The sequence below is a fragment of the Scylla paramamosain genome, chromosome 17 (assembly GCF_035594125.1).
Source record: "Scylla paramamosain isolate STU-SP2022 chromosome 17, ASM3559412v1, whole genome shotgun sequence".
In the NCBI taxonomy this organism is placed as follows: Eukaryota; Metazoa; Arthropoda; class Malacostraca; order Decapoda; family Portunidae; genus Scylla; species Scylla paramamosain.
In genome coordinates this window covers 23,119,187-23,131,686 of record NC_087167.1, presented here as the reverse complement: position 1 = coordinate 23,131,686, position 12,500 = coordinate 23,119,187, and positions in this window count along the sequence as shown.

Genomic DNA, 12,500 nt, shown 5'->3' with positions numbered 1-12,500 from the left:
GGCACCACTGCTATCGCATCTATTTCTAAAGCTGAAATCTTTGCTCAAACCTTTGCTAAAAATTCTACATTGGACGATTCTGGGCTTGTTCCTCCCTCTCCTCCACCCTCTGACAACTTCATGCCACCTATTAAAATTCTTCGCAATGATGTTTTCCATGCCCTCGCTGGCCTAAACCCTCGGAAGGCTTATGGACCGGATGGGGTCCCTCCTATTGTTCTCCGAAACAATGCCTCCATGCTTGCACCTTGCCTATTCAAATTCTTTCAGCTCTGTCTGTCAACACTACCTTTCCTTCTTGCTGGAAGTTTACTTACATTCAACCTGTTCCTAAAAAGGGTGACCGTTCTAATCCCTCAAACTACCATCCTATTGCTTTAATTTCCTGCCTATCTAAAGTTTTTGAATCTATCTTCAACAGGAAGATTCTTAAACATCTATCACTCCACAACCTTCTATCTGATCGCCAGTATGGGTTCCGTCAAGGCCGCTCTACTGGTGATCTTCTGGCTTTCCTTACTGAGTCTTGGTCATCCTCTTTTAGAGATTTTGGTGAAACTTTTGCTGTTGCCTTGGACATAATTATCAAAAGCTTTTGATAGAGTCTGGCACAAAGCTTTGATTTCCAAACTACCCTCCTACGGTTTCTATCCTTCTCTCTGTTTACTTCATCTCAAGTTTCCTTTTTGACCGTTCTATTGCTGCTGTGGTAGACGGTCACTGTTCTTCTCCTAAATCAATTAACAGTGGTGTTCCTCAGGGTTCTGTCCTGTCACCCACTCTCTTCTTATTATTCATTAATGATCTTCTAAACCAAACTTCTTGTCCTATCCACTCCTACGCTGAAGATACCACCCTGCACTTTTCCACGTCTTTTCATAGACGTCCAACCCTTCAGGAGGTAAACATATCACGCAGGGAAGCCACAGAACGCCTGACTTCTGATCTTTCTAAAATTTCTCATTGGGGCAGAACAAACTTGATATAGTTCAATGCCTCAAAAAATCAATTCCTCCATCTATCAACTCGACACAACCTTCCAGACAACTATCCCCTCTTCTTCAATGACACTCAACTGTCCCCCTCTTCTACATTGAACATCCTCGGTCTGTCCTTTACTTATAATCTGAACTGGAAACATCACATCTCATCTCTAGCTAAAACAGCTTTTATGAAGTTAGGTGTTCTGAGACGTCTCCGCCAGTTTTTCTCACCCCCCCAGCTGCTAACTCTGTACAAGGGCCTTATCCGTCCATGTATGGAGTATGCTTCACATGTCTGAGGGGGGTTCCACTCATACTGCTTTTCTAGACAGGGTGGAATCAAAAGCTTTTCGTCTCATCAACTCCTCTCCTCTAACTGACTGTCTTCAGCTTCTCTCTCACCGCCGCAATGTTGCATATCTAGCTGTCTTCTACCGCTATTTTCATGCTAACTGCTCTTCTGATCTTGCTAACTGCATGCCTCCCCTCCTTCCGTGGCCTCGCTGCACAAGACTTTCTTCTTTCTCTCACCTCTATTCTGTCCACTTCTCTAACGCAAGAGTTAACTAGTATTCTCAATCATTCATCCCTTTCTCTGGTAAACTCTGGAACTCCCTGCCTGCTTCCGTATTTCCACCTTCCTATGACACTTATTCATCATTTTTTGACCACTGCTTTGACCCCTGTATGGGACTGGCATTTCAGTGGGCATTTTTTTTATTACATTTTTGTTGCCCTTGGCCAGTGTCCTTCCTACATAAAAAAAAAAAAAAAAATAGTAGTAGTAGTAGCAGTAGTAGTAGTAGTAGTAGTAGTAGTAGTAATGCTATTTTTCATATATTTAGTAATTTTTTTTTTTCATATTATTATTTATATTTATATTTTTTGTTTTGTTTTGACATTCATACGAATGCTATAAAGGTGAAGCATAGAAATTTATTTGATTGATTAATTAATTTATATATCTATTTATTTTGATTTTTTAAATTAATTAATTTATTTATTTTTATTATTATTATTTTTTTTTTTTATGTCTCTATGATAAGCAAAGCATTATAGAATTTATGAAAGCACATATCCTCTAGAGTCTTGCCCTACAAAAGATTCTGTAAAGTAAAAAATAAAGGGAATAAGTGTCAGTGACGTTTGATGAATAGAGGAAGGCGTGGCAGAAATTACCATAAAACGTATATAAATGAAAATTTATCTTCCTCGTATTTTCCAACTTGCGTTTGCTTCTTGAAAATTTAACTGGGTGGGTCATATAGCAGACATATTGTTCTTTCCTCCATTGTAGTTTGTTTCCAGCAAGCCCCCTAAATAAAGTTTCTGTTTTTTTTTTTTTTTTTTTTTTTTTAAAGAAATGAGGAATTACATTCTAACGCTGATCACTGAGCGGAGCGTAGACGAGCTGCTATCCTCAAGGACGTTACCTCTCTCTCTCTCTCTCTCTCTCTCTAAATAAGACTTTAAATAAAAAGAATATATATATATATATATATATATATATATATATATATATATATATATATATATATATATATATATATATATATATATATATATATATATATATATATATATATATATATATATATATTAAAAGACAATGAATATCCTCTGGGGAAGGGGTGACAATCCTTATTTAACCCTTAATTTCAGTTGAATTTTGACAAGTCTACGTTAAAATGTTTCCATTTTTCTGCAGTGATAAAGAAACGTAGAGGGGTAGCTAATATATTTAATTGTTAATTGTATCTTTTTTTCTTTCTTTTTTTCATTTATTCTTTTATTAATTTTTCTTTTCATTGCTTAATTATGCATTATGCCGACACTGCAGGTTACAATTGCAGATATTGCAAGTATTTTTGACACAATACAAGTACATCCAGCTAAACTATTGCTACAGTATAGAGAGAGTATTTCGATTACATACCTTATTCTTCATCTTCTTTTCTTCTTTTTTTTTTTTAATAAATATAATAATAAATAAATAAGTAAATAGGTATTGTCAAATGAAATCGTCGAGATTACGCAGGGGTTTCGGGCAATACTTGGATGGGTGACTACACAAGCCTCATCTGTCTGAAAAAAAATAAATAAATAAAAAAAATAAGAATAAGAATAGGGAGAATGAACGAAAATTTTAAGTAATAAAGATAACAGTAAGAATTATTATAACAAGAATAAGAAAAATTACAATAAAGGAATATAAAAAAAAAGAAAGAAAGCATCCCATGTCTTTCTTCCTAATTGTCATAGAAGGGTGAATTCTTTTGTATATTTTCCAACATTTCCAATACAACGATATGAATGGGGGAAGAAAGAATAAGAATAATAGAAAGAAGGCCTCCCAACACCTAGTTCTCCGGTCTTGGCCAATTAGCTAACGGCGGGATCAGCGCAGTTAAGCAGGGGGTCCGGGAAGAACTTGGATGGGTGACCACAAAAGCCTCATCTCTCTGAGAATAGAAAAAAATAGCAATAAGAATGAGGAGAATGAACGAAAAACGAAAATAATAAAATAACAATAACAACTATAATAAAAAAAGAAGATTAAGAATAAAAAGAACAAAAATAAGGGAAAAAAGTAATAATATATCTCTCTTGCTAATTGTCGTAGAATTATGAATGAAGGGTTAATTTTAGTGCATATTTTCCAACATTTTCAGCACAACAATGCAACAACAATACAGGAAAGAATAAGAATAAGAGAAATAAGCCCTCCCAACACCTTGTTCTCCGCTCTTGACCAATCAGCTGACGGCGGGATCAGCAAGGTTAAGCAGGGGGTCCGGGCAGAACTTGGATGGGTGACCGCACAAGCCTCATCTCTCTAAAAGTAGGATAAATAAGAATAAGATAAGGAAGAATAATAAAAAAAAATGAAAATAATAAAGATAACAATATTAATTATGACAAGAATAAGAAAAAAATAGAATAAAAAGAATGAAAAAAATAAGAATATCACAACTTTCTTGCTAATTGTCTTAGAATTTTAAATGACATGTCAGTTCTGCTGTATATTTTCCAAGATTTGTTATGAATGAGGGAAGAAAGAATAAGAATAAGAATAAGAATAAGAACAAAATGAATTAGACTAACAATAATGATCACATCTTTCATGCGGTGACTGCGTGGGCGATGAGCCTCACTGGACGTTTCTGACCAATCACAAGGCAGGGTTGGAGTCGTCGGGCCCACCCGATTCATATATAAAGGGATTTTGTGGGAAGCGCGGGCAGACTCAGCTGAGTGTTCGTTGTGAGTTGTTGTTACCACAACTATGGCACGTACCAAGCAAACGGCTCGCAAGTCCACTGGTGGCAAGGCGCCCCGCAAGCAGCTTGCTACAAAGGCAGCTCGCAAGTCTGCTCCAGCCACTGGAGGTGTCAAGAAACCCCACCGTTACAGGCCTGGAACCGTTGCTCTCCGTGAGATCCGCCGTTATCAGAAGAGCACTGAGCTGCTTATCAGGAAACTGCCTTTCCAGCGCCTGGTGCGTGAAATTGCTCAGGATTTCAAGACTGACCTCCGCTTCCAGTCCTCTGCTGTCATGGCTCTCCAGGAAGCTTCCGAGGCTTACCTCGTGGGTCTGTTTGAGGATACCAACCTGTGCGCCATCCATGCCAAGCGCGTGACTATCATGCCAAAGGACATCCAACTGGCTCGTCGCATCCGTGGCGAGCGTGCCTAAGAAGTCATCCACGAATGATCTTCATAACAGCAATATCTAGGCCCTTTTTAGGGCCAAACATCTCTTTCATTAAAGAATTTTCATAGACAATCTGTTTGGTTTTGTGGAAGAAAATATTTATTTTCCATCTTTCAGTATCAGGTATCGACTTTCAACTCAATATCCTTCCCCCCTTTTTTTTTTTTTATATTATTATTATTATTCCCTCTTCCATGGCCATATCTCTTTCACTTGGGAGAATTTTTATCTTTCTTTATCTCTATTTTTTTTTTATCTTTTCTTTATCTCCACAGAATAATAATCACGATAATAATAAGCATAATAATAATAATAATAATAATAATAATAATAATAATAATAATAATAATAATAATGATACAATAATTATTATAATAATAATCATAATAAAAACAACAATATTAATATTATTAATAATGATAATAATAATAATAATAATAATAATAATAATAATAATAATAATAAAAATAATAATAATAATAATATTAATAATAATAACAATAATTATAATAATAATGCATTTGTCTATATCGTATCTTTTTTCCTTTTCAAGTGTGGCTCCAATGGAGCCGGGTATTATTTTATACTGGCAGCAGTATACTGGCCGCCTGTTTACTTGGAGGAGGTATACTTGGTAACAGCCTTGGTGCCTTCAGAAACAGCGTGTTTTGCCAGTTCACCAGGCAGAAGAAGACGGACAGCGGTCTGGATTTCCCGGCTGGTGATGGTGGAGCGCTTGTTATAGTGTGCCAGGCGGGATGCCTCGGCAGCGATGCGCTCGAAAATGTCATTCACGAACGAGTTCATGATTGACATGGCCTTGGAGGACACGCCAGTGTCTGGGTGGACTTGCTTGAGCACCTTGTAGATGTAGATGGAGTAGCTCTCCTTCCTCCTGCGCTTCTTCTTCTTGTCGCCCTTGGCAATGGCCTTCTGTGCCTTGCCAGCTTTCTTGGCAGCCTTTCCTGATGCTTTGGGAGGCATAGTGTCGCCGTACTGCTGTGAGAACGAGTGTGCGTTTTCAAGTTTCAAGTTTTTATTTAGAAAAAGGGGGGTGTTACAAGAAGGGGCAGTGTGTGTACCAAGACTGGTACACAGGGAAGAAAAAGTGAGGAGAAATAGAAGTACAGTGGGAGAAAAAAAGTTGCCGGGCGGTCAGGCTTGCTACTGTAAAGTAATGAGTGTCACAGGGCAGTACAAGAGCGATTTGTAGGGTGGAAACCGGAGTCCCCGGAGGAAAACCACCCGCACTGCTGTGAGATAGAATAGAGTGGGGGAGGGTTACATATAATATTTACATAACATTTACAAGTACGTTGCAATGACATAAAATATTTACAGAACATGAGTTCTTGGTGGAAACCTGAGTTAGCAGGTGAGTCGTAAAGGGCAACTAGAAGACACACATAAAGTAGATTGTTTGGAGAAGGCGGTGCAAGAAGAGGATGGTAAGAGAGATGCACTAGCTTAAGAGAGGTGAAGTTAGGGGGACGAAGGTAGAAGGGAGGAAACATCGAGAGGAGGAAAAAAGAATGCAGAGGGACACAGTAGAACCGTTAAGGAGTACATAATGCTTAAGAAGAAATAAGACACGAGGGAGCAAAAATTGTCACAATAGCTTGTACAAAATAAACATGAGAGTCAAATGCAGAGGGACACAGTAGAAACGTTAAGGAGTACATAATGCTTAAGAAGAAATAAGACACGAGGGAGCAAAAATCGTCACAATATCACGTACAAAATAAACATGAGAGTCACAGAACACGCGTGGATGTTCACTGTGCACTGTAACGATACACTCGATTATTTCGGGAGTCCTGCGACGGGGGAGAGGGTGGTGGGCAGGTGTCTTGGGCGCGGGTCGATGTCGGAGGTTCTAGGAGTCGCTGTCGGTGGTTCGGGGGGGAGTTCAAAGGGGAGGCCTTCGGCGACGCCTGCGGCGCCGTCAGCCCCAGCCAACCCCTCAGCTGTGCGTTTCCCGAACTCGGTCCCGCTGCCGGGGGCTGAGCAGGCTACCCCGGAGGACGATTACCCCTCGCCAGGACGTCGGCCGGTCCCTCGGCGACTCGGGGCGCGGGGGGGCGAGGGGAAGTTCGCGATGCTGGAACCACCACTGGGTATGCCGTCGGTGTCGCCGGGGGCGTCATCAGGCCTGGCAGATCTCTTAGTGGCTAGCTGCAGTCCACCACTGTCGTCACGGTACCTCTACTCTCAGAAGGAGAAGGACAGATGCTCGCTCTCTCTCAGTCAGCAGTCGGTGATGATAATGGCGTGATCTGCGGACAAATTATCTAGCAGTAAAAGAGTGCTTGGGGGGAGAGTGACTAATTTCTAGTAGTGATACAGGTAGATTGTGAATTTAATAGGGGAATGAGTTACGGAAATATAACATTCACCTGTATCGGGGTTCGGGAGGCGGGTCTTGCACTCGGCGAAGACTCCTGGGGAACCCGGCGTGTTCCCGGGGTAGAGCCTCGTCGTGCTGTGTCCTCAGCGCCTGGAACTGATCCCATTCCTCGGCATCCATCTGTTCCCAAACCCTGGCGGCCATATCGTGAAGGCGGACGTTCAGGGCTGGGAGGGATGCGGCTTCGTGAAGAGCAGCCGAGGTGACAAAGTCGTCCCATCTGGTGCCGAAGGCGAACCTCAGGGCGTTGTTCTGGACCCGCTGAAGCTTGCTGATGGCTGTTTTAGAGAGAGCATGCAAGGGAATAGGTGGATAAGTTAGAATGGGCAAAATCAAAGCCTTTATTAGGTGGAGCTTGAGACCAGTGGTCAGATCCCTGAAGCGGTACAGCCTGGTGAGGGCCGACTTCGCTTTTGCCACTCTCTGGGACACGTGTGAAGTGTACCCAGTTGTGGATATGGAGAGCCCCAGGAGGGTGCCCCTGGGGCTAAACTCAACCTCATCCCCATCCACTAGCAGTGGGGCGGGGGTCTTTGTGGCGAGGGGGACGACCTTAAACTTGGCCAGGTTTGTCCTGATCCTCCACTCCCTCTCGAAGGCATTGATGCGGGCGATCTCTCTGGCAGTGCGGGCGTTCGTCATCAAGCTGGAGCGACCTGGGTGGAAAATAATCTGGGAGACATCGTCAGCATACAGTAAATTGATACCAGCCTCTGAGGCTGGACAATCGCTGGTATAAATGCTGTACAGGGTGGGCGACAGCACACTGCCCTGCGGAACTCCTGTGGCGAGGGGAAAAGCTGGACCGAGGTGGCCCCCTACCCTCACCCTCGCCGTCCTGTCGTCCAGGAAGTCACAGAGAAGGCGCTCAACCGGTGCAGGCAGCCCCAGGTGAAGGAGCTTGTACTTCAGCCCAAGGTGACAGACACGGTCAAACGCCTTACTCACGTCCCGCAGCACCAAGTTACAGCGGTACCTATTGGCCTGGTGTATGGCGATGGTCTCGGTTGCCAGAGCGATGGCATGGACAGTGCCCCTGCCGCTCCGGAAACCATACTGCGCTGGGTGTAGATGGTTTCCCGTCTCCAGATAGGTGCGCAGCCGAGCGGAGACAACCCTCTCCAGCAGCTTCCCCGGTACCTCCAGCAGGGAGATGGGGCGGTAGTTCTCCGGACGAGTCGGAGTCTTGCCGGCCTTAGGAATCATCCTCATCTCCGCCTGCTTGAATCCGTCCGGGAAATATCCTGCTGAGAGCGCCGCATTGAAGATTGCCCTTAATCTGGCTAGCGCCGAAGCTGGAAGATAAGAGAGTATAGTCTTGTTTATCTTGCTGCCGCCAGGGCTAGTCGGCTTGCCACATTTGATCGCGGCAGCCATCTCCTGAGCGGAAATAAAACAGTCCAGTGGGGAGGTACCTGTGAGACGGGCAGGATCAGCAGAGTCGAACGGGTAGGTTCTGTACACGGCATGTGCCATGTAATCCAGCACATGGTCATTGTCGTCAAAGTCGTCGTCGTAGTCCTCTCTGTACACACGGTCCCAAATGGACGTGAAAAGGTGTTCTTTTTCCTCGTTCGTGAACTTCTTGTCACCTGTAATGTCTATTAGGTACGCGTCTGGTCCTGTCGTTCTACCTGAGAGACACTTGATTTCTCTCCAAAACTTCCTGGGATCACGGTGGTTGGCAGCTAAGCTTGCCAAATTCCTCCCCCAGTGCGTCCTAGCTTCTGTTTGTCGCGAGTCGTGCAGTATAGCTTTAACATGTCTGTACTGCCTGTACTCATCGTAAGTCCAGCCTCTCTGGCTCGCTCTGTCACGTAGCGCCTGGAATTGAATCCGCAGCAGCTGCGTCGTTCGGGAGGGTCTTGGGGCGGACCTAATTTTGTGGGAGGTCAGGGGTATGTGTCTGTCAGCAGTGGTCTTGACTGTGGTCATCCATGTCTCTAGTGCTGCGTCAATGTCCTCCAGGGTGCCGTAGGTCACGTCTGGTAGGTCTGTCATCTGTAGGGCGTCGTCCTCAGAAAACGCGTCCCAGTTTACTCTTTTATAGTTATACCTCCTGACACTAGGGATGAGGAGCGGGGAGGTGGAAATATCGAGGATAGTAGGTATGTGGTCACTAGTCGTCAGAGGTCCAGGCGTGAAGGAGTAATGAAGAAAATTCACCCTGTTAGTTAGAGCTATGTCAGGAGTTGAGGCAGTCCGAAAATCAAAGTAGGTGGGAAAGAAAGGGCCGATATGGAGTGCAGTCTGTCGTCGAAGATAGTCTACTATGTCTCTCCCTACCTGGTTGGAAGTAGTGTATCCTAAATAGGGATGTCGGGCGTTCAAGTCCCCGACAAGGAAAACAGGTGTCTGTCTGCGGAGGAGTCGGAGGAAGTCAGGATGGGGAAGGTAAGGTCTGCGGGGAGGGAGGTAGCTGGTGGCAATAAGGAGGGGTCCGTCTATTGTTTCAATTTCGATAGCTAACGTCTCCGACAAAAAGTCGCCATGGACTTTGTGTCGTGTGTGAGACTTTATAGCAATTGCCACTCCGTCATTTATTTCGTTACTGACGTTCTGTTGGTATATCCTAAATCCAGGGATCTTAAGTCTAGTCTCGTCGCGCAGTCCGTGGCTGTTGATGAGAACAACGTCAGGGTCAAATTGTCTATATGTGTTAGTAAGGTCAAACTTACGTGTGTCCCAATGGAGTACATTGTGCTGGATTACTCGGAGACGGGGCATTATTCGCGTGTTACAGACAGCCTACCGGGGAGTAAGTCCGCCACAATTTGCCGGGGAGCCTTCTTTGCGCGTTCGTGGTCTTCGGTGGAGTAGATGGTCCAGTCCGTGAGGGAGTCTAGGTTCTCCTTCACGTGGTCTAAGACCGCTTCCTCCGCTCCTGAAGGCCCAGTGTGGCAGAGTACCAGTGCCCCATGACGGAGAGCATGGTTGAACTCCCTCCGGGTGTTGGGGGTCTTCCTCTTATCTGTCTTGGCCATGAAGCCAAACCTGATGACCTCGACGTCGTTTTGCTGGTCGTCCTCGTCCTCAGAGTCCTCTGAGGCTGAGGAGGCAGCGGAAGCGGAGTCTTCTGTGGCGCCTTGGGCGGTGGTGGAAGGTGTGGAGACTGGAGGTGCTGTGGGAGCGGCCAGGGAGGTCGCAAGGGAGACAGCCCTGGCGAAGGCATCCGGAGCTTGAAGAGGTGGCGGTGGAGGAAGCTTCACGTTGGGCAGACCATTCTCGGCAAGACTCGCTGAGAGAGTCTGTTGGAAGCACCCTGGAGAGGCCACATTGGAAAGATGTGCGTGAAGCAAGCACATCAATCCGGTCAGCGACTTGGTGGGGTCGATAGGTCCAAGGTTGGGGGGTTGGGGTGTGGCCGGGAGCGAGGCAGACGTCGTCTGAGCGAATGATACGCCTGGCTTGGTGCGAGCCTGGCGCATCGCCTCCTCCTTCTTCTTCAGGGCCTCCTTGCGGGTGGGACACCGCATGGCTCTGGCGCTGTGGTCCCCTCCGCAGTTGAGGCATGATTTTGTTGTGGCAGAACAGTTCCTGAAGGTGTGTTCCCGGCTGCCGCACTCAGAACACCGGACGTAATCAACTGGGTGGGGGCAGCTCCTGGTGTGGTGTTCTTCCACGGCGTTGCACCTATTACAGGTCAGGAGAGGTGTGTATGTCTCCTGCCGCAACTGGTGCCCTGGCACGTGGATACAAAAAAGGTGCAAGCCTTCTGTCAGAGCCTTCGTGGCCATATCTGCACGCGTGAAGGTTATCTTCATGGTGGGTGAGCGAGGGAACTTGAAAACACCCTCCACGGCGGCCCAATCATGCTGGCTTCCTACTTCGTCGGCGATTTCCTCCGCCGTGTGCTCATATATAAGTTCGTCCAGTCCTGAGCAGATCACCGTGCGCTGTGCTCGGAGCTCAGGGGGCAACAGGGGGGTGAATCCATCACCAGACAGTCGAGCAGGCATGCCATCCTGGAAGATAGCATCGGCGTCCTTGTCTGTGGGTGTGAGAACCACCACAGCGTCACTGGCCGGTATAAGCCTAGTAACCTTGATGGTCGGGGCCAGGAGGGCGAGGAGGCGCCGGCGCACCCCAATGTCTCTGGGGTTGGGGTGTTTTATTCTGACTCGGCCCATGATGCCGGTCAGAGCCTGCGCAGCAGCCGCCTAAAAACGAGCTGGTCACCCATGCCCCGTGGCGAGGATTCCTTACACCGGGGCACAGCACTGCACACTTGGTGTGCACTAACGCAGCCGGAGCTGCGTAAGAAGCACTGCACTGGGCACACAACACTAATACTTCACCAAGGTCTTGCTGCACAGCACTAACACACACACTGTTGGGGCTAATCCTAGGCACTGGGGGGAGCGGGCGGTCACCCGTCCAGCGCCTGACCGGAGTCGAAGCTTAACCCTGCATACGCACACTCGGGAGAACACTGCACTGGGGGCACACTTCACTTCACTACACAGACACTCGCTCACTTCAGACGCGCTCTGGGCCGATCTGATCTCGCGTATATATAGCCGTTTTTCCCAAAATTCACTACTTGCTCGCAGAGCTACCGACGAGGTTAGAGTACTCGCGCTCCTCATTTATCACCAACAACAACAACTACTACTACTACCACAACATCCATTATCATGTCTGGACGCGGCAAGGGAGGAAAGGTGAAGGGAAAGTCAAAGTCCCGTTCCAGTCGTGCTGGACTCCAGTTCCCGGTCGGCAGGATTCATCGCCTTCTAAGGAAAGGCAACTACGCCGAGCGCGTGGGTGCTGGTGCCCCCGTGTACCTTGCGGCAGTTATGGAGTACCTGGCTGCTGAAGTCCTTGAGCTTGCCGGCAATGCCGCCCGTGACAACAAGAAGACTCGCATCATCCCACGTCACCTGCAGCTGGCCATCCGCAACGACGAGGAACTTAACAAGCTCCTCTCCGGAGTCACCATTGCACAGGGTGGCGTGCTGCCCAACATTCAGGCCGTGCTCCTTCCCAAGAAGACTGAGAAGAAGTAAATAAAGGGCCTCCCTCCCCTTCAGCCAATATCACCATCAATCCGGCTCCTCTTCGGAGCCACACGTTCAAACATCTAGAGAGTTGTGTAGACTATACTGGTATATCAATAATAAGCAAGTAGTGTATTTATTTTCGAGTTAGTTATTTGTTATTATTATTATTATTATTTAGTCAGGCACGCAAGTGACCGAGAATAAATATGTATACTATATTTCTACTAATGTACCTGCTGTGTGTCACAGTGGAGAGTTGATTAGATGTGTTGCCTATTGTGATATGTTGAGCGTCTTTTTCATCTCAATGTATATTTTGTTTTATGAGAAACTGAGAACGATGAGGGGCGTGATCATTGAAATAAGTCAATGATAATAATAATAATAATAAT